Raw genomic sequence first — 16,279 nt, forward strand, 5'->3', positions numbered from 1 at the left:
TCCAGTTCCTTAAATTGAATATATTGAGTTCCAATTCAATACCTCCTTACATACCTAGCCAGGGTTTAACATGTTCTGTCCTGCTTGAACCACTGGTGACATATGCATGACTATCCCATCAGGTCATTTGTACCACTAGTAGTGCACATGGGGCTAATCAATTTTATCAATTTTTCACGAATAAAATTAAGTCACAGCTGCCATGAAGTGAGACATATGAGTTATGGACATCTCACAAATGTATTAAATGTGTCCGATAATGCTTTTTTTAAAAAAAAATAAGAGTAATGATCACCTTTACATTACAGTTTCTCTACGTTACAGTGCTTAGTTTGATCAAATATTCTTCTAGATGTTGCTGTAAAGGTAATTTTTCAATGCAATTAACATTGAAATCAGAAACTGAGTAATGTGGATTATGCTTCATAATGAAGGTAGGCCTCATTCAATCATTTTAAAGCCTTTGAAGAAAAAAAAAACCCTATTTTCTTACAACTGTCGCATGGAAACTCTGCCTGAGTTTGCAACATCCTTGGCCTGTGCTACAAGTTTTGAACTCAAGATTGAGATAACTCTTCTCTGGATTGCTAGCAGCCTGACAGCTTGCTTCACATGTTTTAAACTTGAACTTCTTAGCTGCCACAGTTGCGAGCTGATTTCTTAGAAATAAATGTTTCTGTCAAAAACAATAGACAGACAGACACACAGATGAGATAGATAAATGAGACAGATTAGATAGATAGAGAAACCAACCAACCGACAGACAGACAGACAGACAGATAGGTAGATAGATACCTGAGTTTCAGGAAGCTATGCAGGGAGCCCTGAGTTTGGTGGAAGCATATTCCATATATATTAAAAACAAATTCAGTTATGCCTAATTAAATACCAAATGCTGAGCAACGCATGTTGTCTGCCTTTACTTTGCATCCAAGATTTATTAGATGTATGCATATTATCTTAAACTTGGAGTCAAATGATACATGATAAAATATATTACAAAGCAAACAGAAATATTAAAACCTCCTTATAGTTAGAAGTAGTTTTCAATTTCTTTTTTCTACTCCCCCAATCCAGGGTTCTTGGCATTTTTATTTTTCATTATATGTTTGCAGGATATAATGTTGACATTCCTCTTAGGGAATTAGTATACATAGTTAAAAATATCTTGGTTCTTTTTATGTCCTTTCCTCCTCCTCCTTCATCTGTCTGTCCTCAGATATCCTCCTATTTTCACTTCCCTAGTTTGTGTTTGCAACACACTATAGCTGCATCCATTGTGGGTAGTTGGTACATGCACAAGGCACAGCTTTTATTTTGTCTGTTTAGTTTTATTGTCTAAATTTACTTCCTGCTATATACAGTGCTATTATACTTTGTACTGGAATTATAGCACACCTTACTCCTTGTTACCTTCTCCTCCTCATTTCCTCTCCGTCCCATGGTGCCCTCTCTATCAGATACCGTTAATAAGGCTACATACACAAAAGTTCATCATGTTAATATAGAAAAATGAATGCAAAAAACGCCTATGCAAAAATCAGTAATTTCTCTTATAACAGTATTAACTGGAAAATAATGCAATGACAATAATAAGGATAAGGATAAAATACGTAGAAAGTAAAATGTTTACAAACTCTTCCTGGAAAGTATTTTTAAAAAGGATTGAACATTCATGCAATAAATCCCTTCATTTTATTTCATTCTATTATTTATTTATTTATTTATTTGTTTGTTTGTTTATTTTGGCAGAACCGGGATTGAACTCAGACCCTTGCACTTGCCAGGGAAGTGCTTATTCAATTGAGCCATCTCCTTGGCCCCGAATCCCTTCATTTTAGATGGAATATTGGGTATTATGAGCACATGAGCTTTCTTCAAACTCATTTATATTTTCTTCATTCAAGACTCCAAAGTAGCATCAGGAAGATAGCTCAGCAGCATAAAGTCCAGATTTCTATCCCTGGTACAAAAACAAAACAAAACAAAAACAAAAAAAAACTTCTCAAGTGACATTTCTAATAAATGGAAAACAAAATCTAAGTCTCCGTGTTTAATTTATTGATATGGACAATTCAAATACATATGAAAATAGAGTTAATAGCTTCCTCATTCACATCTATAATGATTTTTAACTCAGGGATAAATATTTCTTTTATATACCATTTATCAATTTTCTTGTTTATCCTATTACTGGTTTATTTTATTTTATTTTTTCATTTTTTATGTATTTGGTACAGGGTCTCACTACGCAGCTTGAACTCGTAGCGATCCTCCTGTTTTCAGCCTCCTCAGCACCGGGATTACAGGCATGCACCACTACTCCTGGACTCGGTTGCTGGCTCAGCATGCCCTCGGGACAGGGTTGACTTGGCCTGTGGGACCAGGAATCAAACCCTGGTGCTTGCACTTGCCAAAGCAGGCTCTTAGTCCACTGAGCTATCTCTCTGGCTCTTTTATTTTATTTTTGAGACAGGGTGTCAGAGTGTACTTCAGGCTGGTCTTGAACTCACTATGTAGCAGAGGTTGGCCTTGAACTCATGGTGATCCTCCTGCCTCAGCCTCCCAAGTGCTGAGTGTGCATCACCCCACCAGACCCTATTACTGGTTTCTTTTGAAGTAGATAAAGTCATGTCATATCACCACAAGTACAACATTTTTCTTTTTGATAATTTGAAAAATCTTTTTACATTTGTCATAAAAATAAAAGTGTGATTATTAAAGAAATATAATGCAATTGAAAATAAATAAGGAGCATTTGTCATGTCACAATCTAACTGGAAGAGCAACAATATTTTTTAAACTAAATATTTTCTCTACAACTGACAAAAACATCACTGAAACAGCATTATGAACTTGGCAAAATTGGAGATTTGCACATTTAAATAAATGGAACTCTCAATTACAACATACCACCAAATATCATCCATAGCAATTGAAGAGGGTTAATAATTAAAAACATAAAAGAAATCTAAAATACCAAAGTATTTTGAAAAATTGTAATATCAGAGATATATAGGTGAGTTATATGATATAAATTCAATCTCATGTTCAATAATACACATTTACTAGGAATATGCTAATTTTTATTAATAATTCATAATCTATTGTAGTATATACCAGAAAGTAAGGTCTTTGAAGAAATATTGTTTATTAAGAATAAGTTCTAAATACTAAAATATTGTTTTAAATACAGAATTATTTCAGTGAATTTTAGTTTTATGTTCCTTCCAAAGCAACCCTGGATGAGCTGACAAAAAAAAAAAAAAAAATCCTGTAAACTCTTTTCCTTACAGCCAATTCCTGAAAGATCATTTCAGAATCCTGTTTACAGCACTGTGGTAGTTAGAGTAGCAGCTTGCTCCTGGAAGTATGGATTGCACATTAATATGGAGGTGTTCGTTTACAACTTAATAGAGATCCCCATCTTGTTTTCCACTTCAGATACATGTAATTAAATATGCTTTTTAGTAAAGATTCCCAGATGATTTCTGTCCACAAGAAAGTTTGAGAATCAGTGATGTAGATGATCTAAAAATGTATTCGTCTCTAATAAACTTAAAAATATAAGAAAAAAGTATAACAACACTCTTTTTGAATGCAGACCTCATCTATGATGAAGTAGGGTCTAAATCCACAAAGGAGAAATTACTAGAAAGGCAAACAGAGATGAAGCTGTGGAAGTTGGAAGAGGCTAGGCCAGAGTCAGGAACCTAAACGCTTGTGTATTACAAATACAAGTAGGACCAAGGCATGGCTGAGAAGAGAGGCAAAATGAAAATATAATTAAGTTAAGACATATAATTAATATTCACTCTTAAAACATTCTTAGAAATTTATATACTAAAAACCCATCTACTGAACACTTGAAAATTTTTATCAGTACATGTTTGTGGCACGTAAAGGTTTCATTCACTGTGGGGAGCATGTACATATATGTGATGCAACTGAATTATTTTCATATACCTTTCCACTTTTCCCTTCCCCTCCCTCCATCTCTTGATGACCTTCCCATTTGCTAAAGATCTACCTCCCTCTTTCCGATTATCTATCTTCCTTTCATTCTTTATTTATATTTTGGTTTTCTTTCTTCATCTCAGTACAAGGTCTACAGGGTCTACAGGGTCTTACTACATAGATTGGACTCCTAGTGTTCCACCTGTGTTCAGGCTCCCAAAGAGCTGGGATTAGAGGTGTGCACTACCATGCCCAGAATCAATCAGCATCTCAGTGCACCCTGGGGGCGAGGCCGACATGGCAGGAGGGGGATCAAATACCTGGTCGTTGTATCCGCCTAAGCAGGCGCTTTAGTCCGCTGAGCTATTTGACCAGCCCTTATATTTTGGTTTTCTGATATAAGATAAAACAGCAAATATTTAAGTTTTTGTTTCTGATTTATATCACTTAATATTTTGGTCTCAAAGTACATCCATTTTCCTGCAAATGAATTTAAATTTTCCTTCTTTATGGCAAGGTAATACTCCATCGTTTATAAATATCACACGTTCTTTATCCATTCATCTATTGATTGACATACCACTTCCAACATCTAACTATTCGGAGTTGTGCTACTATAAACATGGGTATGCATGTATCATTGTAATATGATTTCATTAACCATTTAGGGAAGAAACCTACAAAGGAATGGCTGGGCCAATGGAATTGTTATTTTTAATTTTTCTGAGGAATCTCCATACTAATTTCCATAGTGGTTTTATAAGTCTACATTCCCACCAATAGCATAAAAGAGCTCATATTTCCTCACAGGCTCATCAGATTTTGTTGGTATTTGAGTTTTTGTTTCTGGTTTTGTTTGTTTGGTTGGTTTTTGTTTTGCTTTGTTTTTATCCCCAGAACCAGAGATTGATCTCAGGCCCTGGCGCTTGCCAGGCAATCGCTTATTCTACTGAACCATCTCCCCGGCCCCTATTTGAGTTCTTTATGATAGCTGTTTTTTTCTAAGTTAAGATGGGATTTCAGTTTGTTTTAATTTGCATTACTGAAATGGCCATACATGCTTAATATATTTTTGTGTGCTTACTGGTCACTGCTACTTCTGATAAGTGTCTACCACTTTTATTTGCTTGCTTTTTAACTGGCCTTGTATTCTGGATGGGTCTAATTTTTTTCAAATTTAATGTATTTTAGGTATTAGTCCTGTGATATGGTCCCATTTGTTGTTGTTTTTTTTTTACAGAGCAAATTGTTTATTGAAGACCCAAAACAGAAAAACAAAACATAGATTACAAAGACAAAGCAGAAAAGCCTCCAGGTTATTTAACCTGGGTGTGTGTCTCCAAGGGGTGTGTGTAAATGCATGAACCAAGCGTTTCTTTCAGCCTATGGGGTTATAAGCAGTTAAGTTTGACTTAGAAATGGACCTCTAAGAGAAGGAGGTAAGGTAAAGTAAGGAGTAGGCATACTTCGGCAAGCACCATTAATTGTTACTTTAAACAGAACCAGGACATACTTTAGAGGAGCATGACTACCTCAGTCATGGGCAAGAAAATCCTACCAATATAATGAGGTGTTCCTTGGGCCTCCAGGGTCCTGGCCATGGTGTGCATCCTTCACTGAACCTTCCTGACTCCCTCTTTTAATTGGATTTTCCTTGGTTCTCTTTGCCAGAACACATCTCCTCTCCCCCTCTCCTTATGAGCCAGTGTCACTCTGAGAAATTCTCTCCTCTTCTCACAGGTTCCTGTTTGTCCTCAACATTTCTCAATGCACATCACATTTTACTGAAACTGATTGTTAGATCACTTTTGGGAGCTTCTTATTAGGTTAGGAAAATGATACTCAAACCTTAGAAAATAGGACTTAAGCCAAACCACTCCAGTACAGATAGCTTGGGTTCATTCTATGAATGAATTAAGTTCATTCTACTGCAATTTTTGTTATCTCTGTGCTTCAGTGTGAACATACTTTTGAGTACTCTTCTTGCTCCACCTTCAAAAATTTTCTCAACTCTTCAGGCTTCAGAAGTATGACATGATGTTTCTTGTAAGTCTAGTCCCTTATTACAGCAGCAAGTACAACCATATTTAAGATTCATTATCCTTATTAAATGACTCTAAAAATAGCCCAAGTACTGAGATCCAGGTAAGAGGAGACCTAAACAGCCATCTATGTCATACTCTTTAAAATAGCAGTCAAATCGGGGCCCATCTGGCTATACTCCACAGTCTACACACACAAACACGCTGCAGTGCCTACAGATCCTGATCCACTCTGGGTAGGTCTGGGAAAGCACACCAAGGACACAGGAAGGCTGAAGAAGGGGGATAAGATAGAGGAAAGTGGTGCACATAAAGCTATGATTACCAACACAAATGGAAAGAAGATTAACATTGGCTATGCAGAAAGTGGTGATTGTTTTTTTGATGTTGTTTTTCTGTATCCATGATGCTAGAAGTAGTGTCATAGCAAACTGCAATTTGGAGAAGAATTAAATCACATAACCATGAGGGCTATCAAACAATAAAAGTCTGACTGCTGGGCAGGAGCTATAGCTCAGTGGCACAGCGTCTGCCTGGCAAGCATGAGGTCATAAGTGTGCTCTGATTCTAAATTTAGGTTATGTTCCACCATAGGTTCGTACTGCAGATCAATAAGTGAAGTGTTGATAGAATAGCTGTCTCTGGTGAAGCATTATCTGTATTCTGCCACACAGCTCTAAAAGCTCTTGTGAGTCCAGTGGAGACAGAGTGGAATCCCTGTAGGGAATTACCCAATGAAAACAATTCTGTGATAGCAAAATGTGGCACTAGAGTTAGCAAAAGTCTGACTTTCAGGAGCTTTTTGTTTCCCTAGGAATGCAGTCACAGTTCACATAGCCTTTGTTTTTTGTTTTGTTTCTTTATTTATTTGATACAGGGTTTTGCTACACAGTTCAGACTCATAGTGATCTTCCTGTCTCAACCTCCTTAGCACTGGGATTACAGGCATGTACCACCATGCCTGGTATCTGGGCTAGCACGGAGTGCACCCCAGGGTTCCAGGGCTGCCTGTAGTTTCATGGATTGAACCTTGGTCCTTGTGTTTGCCAGGCAGATGCTTAGACCCCTGAGCTATCATCCCAGCCCAGTATCTTTTAGAATAAAAGAGTTTCAGAAATTTCCCAAGATATGGGTGCTTTATATTTCCCTAAGCACCCATAGAATTGTAAGTAGTATCATCAAAATGTATCCAACATAGCTCAGTAGCTGCTTCTGGAAATCCATGATAAACCACTGAAATAACACAACAGAGTAGTTTCTACGTGAACCAAGACTAACACAGTGATGTGCAAGAGGAACTCTTTCCATGGAAACTGCTTTTCCAAAGTGTTGGGTAAAGCTTGAGCTTTGGTTTCAGCTCTGTTTCTGACCACTCTGTTTTTAAACAAAATTTGCATCACTTGGATGGACTCAGTAAGAACTCAAATCCAGTCATGAAAGAACCATACCAAAAGTGCTTGGAATAAAATACAACACTACAGCTATTCCAGCAGAAATGATGAACGTTACCAATCACCATTAGTTGTATCCACACAGATGAGCCTCCAAGGCCAAAAACTCTGAATCCTGACTCATCGTCCTAAGAAAAGAGCATCAGGTGGGGGCAGAGTCCCTAGTGCCCACAGGAAGCGTAAAAATACAAGCAAGATATGCAAAATCTGGTTCACCCACTGGAGAGCTAGCTGGTATATTTTAACAAACCTGCTGCTTCTGGTTAGGTAAGCCAGACATATTATTAGATTTGGGGGTCTTGGGGGAGGAGGTTTCTAGGTTCTTGATGACCTGAGCCAAGAATTGGTGAGGACAAGTACAAATGGTAGCAAACTTCTATTAAAAGTAGGGGGAAAAAACAGGCTCTGCACAGTTTGTGCCAAGTAAAAGTAGAGAGAGAATTACATTCTACAACAAGACCATAGAACACCATGCAAGACAGAAACTCACTGGCCCATTTGTTGATTCTTGATGTTATTTCTTGTGCATTTGGGGTTCTGTTCAGAAAGTCCTTGCCTGTGCCTATGACAAACAGCTTTGCCTGTTTTAGATTCCACCAGGGGGGCCTGCCGCTTAGCTCGGTCAGTTAAGTGCCTGCTTCAACAAAGCAGTCAGGCTCAGTTTACTGTGGTTCGATCCCCACAACTCAAGCCATCCAAACATGCCCTGAATGCATCATGAGCTAGCCAAAACAAAACAATACAAAATCCTAGATTCCACCAGGTTAAGGGTTTTTTTGTTTGTTTGTTTGTTTGTTTGTTTGTTTTTGGTTTTGTTTTATTTTTTGCGGTACCAGGGGTTGAACTCAAGACCCTGTGCTTGCCAGGCAGACGCTTATTCTACTGAGCCATTCCCATGGCCCAAGGTTTTGTTTTTTAATTTTTAGACTTTTGATCCATTTTTATTTTAATTTAGTACATGGTGAGGGAAATGGGTCTAGCTTCATTCTTCTGTGTGTGTATAAACCAGTTATCACAGAATTGTTTGTTCGGTAGACTATCTTTCCTTCAGTGTATATTTTCAGCTCCTTTATAAAGATCAGGTGGCTGAATGTGCCCGGTGTTGTTTGTGCATCTTCTATTCTGTTCCACTGATCCACATGTCTTTTTAGGTACCAGTACCATGCAGCTTTTTTTTAATCACTGTAGCTTTGTAGTATACATTAAAACCCAAGATGGCTATGCCTCCTTCTTTGCTGTTTTTAATGTATTTTTTTAGTACAGGAATTACAGGGTCTTACTACACAGGTCAGACTTGTAGTGATCCACCTCTTTTCAGCCTCCCAAGTGCTGGGATTACCGGCCCGCGCCACCACACCCAGTCTCAATGGCCGATCTCATCACACCCTGGGGGCGGGGCCTGCCTGGCACCCAGGGATTGAACCCCAGTCCCTGCACTTTTCTAAGTGGGCACTTTAAGCTGCTGAGCTATCTGGTCAGCCCTTCTTCCTGCTTTGCTCTTCTTGATCAAGGTTGTTGCTTTTCTCATTCTCTTCAGTTCCATATGAATTTTAGGATTGTTTTTAATGGTTTTTTTTAAGGAATGTTATTTTTACTGGGAAAACATTAAATTGATATAACAATTTTGAAAGTATGAACATGTTGACAATACTGATTTTACCTATCCAGGAGAAGTTGTTAGTTTTGCATTTTCAGATGTGCTTTTTCATCTTATCTTTCTTTCAGAGTTCTGGAGTTTTCATGGAGAGATCTTTAACTTGCTGGGTTTAGATGAATTCTTAAGTTCTTAATTTTTCTTGATCCTAATGTGAATGATATTGCTTTCCTAATTTTTTTATTGGTGAGTTCATTACTGTTGTATAAGGACACTGTTGACTTTTTGTTGATTTTATATCCAGCTACATTACCCAAACTGGTTATTCATTCTAGGAATTTTCTGGTAGATTTTTTTATTCTCCTCTATAGAGGTTAATGTACTCAGAGAATAATGATAATTTACTTCATTTTTCTATATGTTTTCCTTTTATTTTTTTTTTTCTCTTACTCACTTGCTCTGGCAAAAGTTTTGAAACTTTTATATACAAGACTGGTGGTAGTGGACATTTTCTCTTGTTCAAGATTTTAGAGGGAAAGACTTTATTATAATACTTAATATAATATTGACCATTGGTCTATCATAAATAGCTTTTATCAGATTGAGATAAAAGATAAAAAAGATAAAAAGATATTTATCTTTTCAGGATTTTTCATGAATGAGTGCTGAACTTTATCAAAAGCTTTTTATGCATCTATTGATTTGGGAAATGATATCGCCTATTGATTTTATTTGTCTGACAGTCCTAAGAAAATATGCTACACATGTATAATAGGCAACATGTATACATTATTTAAAGAAGAATAGTCCACAGAAGCAAAAACCTAGAAACAGTCCAAACGTTTATCAGTAGGAGAATTGCTTGGTAAATACACACAATGGAATGGATTGCAGTAGAAAACAAAGTAAACCATAATAACATACAAAAATAAGAATAACATTTCATAATAAAACAAAAGTAAAATCTCACAAACACTCCTAAAATATTTCACAGAGCATGTCAAAAGTAAGCTAGTGAATGCTAAGTGAGAACTACTGTGATGATTATGGAGGCTAAAGTCAGTTGGTAGAGGCAACTATATACATAAATAGACACCCACATATCTACATACGCACAGATAAACTTAAAAGTGACACAGAAAATTATTGGATCAGGGGGATAACCCACTCAGGCCCCCCTTCTGTCCCTTTCTAAGGCAGGAGCTTTTTTCCCCCAGTAAATATATTGTGCTCTTAACCTCAAAAAAAAGTTTTTGGGTCAGGTAATTCCAATTTTTCATCACAATTATAACAAAACACAATTAAGTAAAATAGAAGCATTAATTTTTTTACATATATTTTACTACCAATCATATTATTATGTATTTACTGATTATCAATATTTAGTAATTAATTCTTCTAGCAAGCTAACATTCAACCTCTATTTGTAAGTTGTTATATTTTTTCTACCAAAAAACTTTATTGTGCTTTAATTTAAAGTGACTACATGAATACCTGAGGAGAAACTATTAGGAAATCATCCTGTATATCAAGAACCAACAATTTATGTAGATCAGTAAGATAGTTCAATAAGAAAGACTACTAAAATTTATTAAAATCATTAACATTTTAAGTTATCTTTGCCTATGAATGATAATGGTTCAATAATATATTCAGTATGGGAAATAAAATCCAAAAAGTACGTAGAAATCATAAAGGTTCTATTTGACCTTACTCTGTTAGTTAATAAATGTTTATAGTCTTAGGCATATAAAAGAAATATTGAATACTACAAACATATACTACTGACATTCATATATATGTATATATATATATATATATATATATATATGCCAATGTATACATTGTCACAAACATACATATTGTATTAAATTTTGAAATTCAAATTCTATTTATTGGACTAATTTGAGGAATTCAAATGTAAGTGTACCTAAGACAATAAATTATTTTACATTTCAATACCATTATTTTTAGAATTTAACTAACTTAAATTGACAGATAATATTATATGCTTTCATCTTGTTGAACACTGTGCTTGTAGTAAATGCACTCAGTGGAATGCTGAAATGCATTTAATTGATGAATATATCATTTCACACAGTCATGATTTGGGGTTCTTTTTTAACTTTTTTGTACATATTTTCAGTACATGTTGACTATATTCCTAATGGAGAGATTTTTCTCATCCCCTTCCCCTCCACTCCTCCCCCCCAGTCTTCTTGTACTGTTCTCATTTGCAAAATATTTGCATCCCTATTTTCTATGGGCTGTCTTCATTTTGTTCTTTATATTTCTGTTTTTGTAACATGAAACAATGTGATAGTTAAGCCTGTCTTTCGCTTCACATTATGGTGTCAAGTAACATCCATTTTCCTACAAATAATACAAGTTTATCCTTCCTTAAACAAAGTAATACTCTGTTGGGTATAAGTGCATTTTCTTTATCTATTCACCTGTTAATGGACATATAGACCAATTTCACAAATGTTTTTTTCTGGTGAGAGCATGCAATATCCACTATTTTTATATTTTAAAAAATGTAATATATCACCCTCTATAGTTACAGTGTTGCACAGTAGGTCTCTTGGAATGTGTTCTTATCTAATTGTAACTATAGACAATTTTGTTTATTTTTTTTTCATTTTTATGTATTCGGTACAGGGTCTAACTATTCAGCTCAGACTCATCGTGATGCTCCTGTCTCAGCCTCCCCAGTGCTGCGATTGCAGGCGTGTGCCACCACGCCCGCACTCAGTCGCTATCTCAGCTCACTCTGGGGGGGGGGGGTGGAGGGCATGCATGTGGGACTGTGGATCGAATCCTGGTCCCTGCACTTGCCAAGGCAGGCACTTAGTCGGCTGAGCTATCTCACCAGCCCTAACTATAGAAAATTTTGGATCCCAAAAAAGTCTTTCAAAAATAGGACCATTATATGGTATATAAAATGATAAAATTCCACATTTAAAACAGTGGAATTGACCTATACAGTGATACAAAGCTTCTGGGGTTGGATAATTCTTATATGTAGACAGAGTTATGTATTTACTTCATGATCATGTATTTAATAAACATTCAAAGTTAGAATTTTAAAACTATAAAACCTTGGAGGCTAGACAAGATATCATGTCTGCATCTTGTCCTCTGAATAACTACCACAAAGACAAAAATATGCAATATATTAATTATTGTAACTGTCCTACTAGCCGGTTTTGAAAACTTTCATTGCTATTTTATCTTTTTTTCCATTAAAATGAATACAAGAAATTTAAACCTTAGGGGCTAAAAGTATAGATAAGTGTCTGGCAAGCTCAAAGGCCTAAGTTCAATCCCTGGTTCCAGAAAAAAAAGTATAGCTAAGTAAGTGGTAGAGTGTTTGTCATGCATGCACAAGGCCATTATATATTACTCTGGAAAATTCATTGCTCATGTGTATGTGAGAAAGGTCAATTTTATAACCTCTACATATCATGAGCTATTTATTTCATTAAACTATTCTCTATACATAAAACATAGAAATAAGTATGCATTTATTTGAGCAAGAATATTAATGAGAACATGGATTGTAGTGGTAGTATTTATAACATTAAAATGAGCATGAGAATAGAAATATTATTGAAAATAAATATTAAATTATGACAGCTGATACAAAACTAGAGAAAAACAAAATATTCAACATTCAAAACCTTTGCTCAGAAGTATACCAAAATGTTAGTCCTTTTATGTCACTGAGATTGAAAAATCAACATTATAAAACGTGCATAACCTAAAAGGAAACAGAGGTGGCCTGGGATGTAGCTCAGTGTAGAGTGCTTAAACACCATGCATGAAGCCCTGGCTTGATCCCCAGTGCTGAAATTTTCCTACATAGAAATCACAAAAGGGTTAAATTTCCCTTAGCAATTCAATGGTGCAAAGTTTACAAACATAGCTTGACACATGGAAAATAACTTGTAACTATTAATCTTATGGTTTATTATTCTTTAAAACAAAACTTATTGAACTGAGGTGGATGCAAGTCAGTTATGGGTAAGCTGACAGTCCAGTAGATTAGAATCCCTCATGTCAGACTGACATATCTCAAGAGATGAACTACCCATGTCCAAAGGACAAAAGTCAATGAGGGGTAAAGAGCACTGTCTGTAAGGAAGATGAAGTGTAACTTTTTGGGTCTAGATTAGAATGAATTTATTGATTATGATGAATTCATGTGTAGCTTCATTTTTCAGTATCAGTCTTGAAAATAAGGACATAATTCATTTGCTAGCTGAAACTCAGCTGGCAAATGATGAGAAGGAAAACAGACAAGTAGGATGAAATGCTGGAAGACCAAATTATAAAATTTAGCATAATGAAAAAAATAGTATCTAATTGACATATGTAGAAAGTATCACCTAAAAATAGTGGGATATATAATTTTTCTTGGAGCTCAAGGAAATTTCACTAAGATGCACAACATCTTAGTCCATAAAAAACTCAAACTCAACACACGTTTAAAAATTGAAATTATTGAATGGTGAAGATATCTCAGCAGTCTAAGGACATACCTGGCAAACGCAAGGACCCCAGTTTGATCCCCAGTACTGCTTGCTATGCCGACCCCAGAAGCCCAGGCATGCTGTGCCAGAAAAGGAAACTGGACATGGTGGTGTATGCCTGTAATCCCAGTGCTGGGGAGGTTGAGACAGGAAGATCACTATGAGTCAGAGCTGCATAGAGAGACCCTGTATCAAATAAATAGATAAAAGATCAAAACATGTTTTAAAAATTGGGACCAGCCAGATAGCTCAGTGGACTAAAGCTCCTGCTTAGGCAGAGCACAGTGGCTGGGTTTTGATCCCCAGTGTGCCGTGCCGGCCCTGTCCCTGTGGAGTGCTGATGAGACTGGGTGTGGTGGCTCACTCGTGTAATCCCAGTGCTGGGGAGGCTGAAAATGGAGAATCACTACAAGTCTAATGCATGTAGTGAGCCCCTGTAGACCCTGTACTAAGTACAAACAAAAAAAAGTTTAAAAAATTACGATTATCCATAACATGTCCACTAATTACAACAGAATTAACCTAAAGACCTATAATAAAATACCAAGAAACTCATACCAAAACACATATGAAAACCCAATACACTTTATAAATTCATAAATTCAAGAGGAAGCCTTAAAAATACATACTATTGAATTTAAAAATGGAAATAAAAATATATCAAACGTGTACAACTCAAATCAAGAAGTGCTGAGGGGCGGGAAAAAAAGAAGTGCTGAGAGGGAAATTCATAGTACTAAATGCTTGCCAGATGTGATGGAGCATGACTACTGAGGCAGGAGGAGAGCCAGTGCAAGGCCAACCTGGAATACAGAGCAATTTCAAGGCCAACTTGAATGCTATATGGAGACCCCGTGTCAAAAAATCTAAACAAACTAAGTACAGACTTTAGAACAGAATAAAAATACTAAATGCATAAATCTGTAGTCATACTTCAAGAAGTAGAAAAAAAGAAAATATAAACCTAAACATAAGGGTACAAAGCAAATGATAGGAAGAGACATCAAGGAAATTCTAATTAAGAAAATAATGGACAAATCAATGAGAGAAAAAGCTATTTCTATGAGAAATCCATTTAATTGCAAAATCATTACCACAACTGACAAAGAAAAAGTGAGAAGACACAAAACACTGATATCAGGAGTGAAACATGGGCTATCACTGCAGATATTACATCCACTAAAATTAAAATAAGAGCATAATATGACACCTTAGAGCATATAAAAACTTAAACATAAAGCACCAATCTTAACGAAGATGAAAGAGGTACTCCAAATAACCATAATACTTTTAGAGAAATTGAATCTATGATTGAACACATTCGGAGAAAGAAATCTCCAAGCCCCAATATGTACACCAATCAGTTGGATTAATCCTTAATGCTTACTTACCTAAAGATAAGCATTCACATTTATAATCACCTTGAGGAAGCCAGGAAGAGTCACTAATCCAACCCCTTCAGAAGAAGTCCCTGCTCTATATTAACGCCTTCTTGCTACATGACTTGCTTCCCCTTTTGGTCCCGGGTTTAATCAATTTTGCATCAACAATTGTGCTTGTAATCTTACTGGTTGACCATAGTTTTGCTCCACCTCATGTGTGATTTCCCATGTTTTCCACTGTAAGACCTGCCTCCCATCATGGTTTTACTCTACAAAAATCCCTAGAAATGGTAGATTCCTGTGCAAATCTCTTGAGTCCCCTTCTGTTCCTCTCTCAGACAGAGACTTTCTTTTCCCCAATAAATATAATCTATTCCTATCCTCAACAATAATAAAGGATCAGTGTCGGGCATGATGGCCCATACCTGTAATTCCAGCACTGGAGAGGGAGGCTGAAGCAGGAAGACCATTGAGAGTTCTAGACCAGTGTGGGTTAGAAAGTGAACTCAAGACCAGCTTGAGCTGCAGAGCAAGACTGTGTCTCAAAGAAAAAAATAAACAAATCAATTAATTAATTTAAAAAAAATAAAAATTATGTATTGTCAAACACATGGAAAATTTTTAATAGGTCAAATATCAGTATTTTCAATAATATAAAAATGGATTAGTACCTATTTGATATAATCTATTTCAAAAACAGATGTGGAAACAATATCCAATTTATTCTAAGAGTCTAGTACTCTGTTAATAAAAATTTTAAAAAAATATAGAAAGATACAAATCATTAATCTTGATCAGCTGAGAAGCAAAGACTCTCAAGAAAATATTAGCAGGCAGAATCTGAAATTCACAAAAAGTATAATATCAGCAACATTTAAAATTTTTTCTCCCTATGAGACTAGATAAAAAGGGACTGGGGAAATAGCTCAGTAGAATAAGTGCTTGCCCGGCAAGCTCAAGGGCCTGAGTTCAATCCCAGGTTCTACAAAAAGAAAAATACTGGATAAATGATGAAATTGATGTAGTGTACCATATTCATGATATAACTGTAACAACCAGATCAACTGATACAAAAACACTTTTGAAAATATCCAACATAAGTTTGTGAAAAAAACCTCAGAAAGTTAGAAATAGAGGAAAACAGAGTTTCCTCTATTTGAAGAGTTTCTCAACTTCATAAATTCACACACATTGAACTGCTAGGAACATCATCCTTAATGGCGCAGACTGACTTATCCACATATAACATCCAGAGAAAGGAAACAATGTCCATTCTCATTCTTTCAGTCAATGAAGTACTGGAAGTGCTAGAAAAAAA

The 16,279-nt window shown here is 35.9% G+C and overlaps 1 pseudogene; it reads right to left on the minus strand.

Moving 5' to 3' along the window:
* Positions 1-313: 313 nt before the first annotated feature.
* Positions 314-16,279, minus strand: part of LOC105741061 — a 112,482-nt pseudogene continuing 96,516 nt past the window's right edge.

The sequence above is a fragment of the Octodon degus genome, unplaced genomic scaffold (genome assembly GCF_000260255.1).
Source record: "Octodon degus isolate 3935 unplaced genomic scaffold, OctDeg1.0 scaffold00278, whole genome shotgun sequence".
In the NCBI taxonomy this organism is placed as follows: Eukaryota; Metazoa; Chordata; class Mammalia; order Rodentia; family Octodontidae; genus Octodon; species Octodon degus.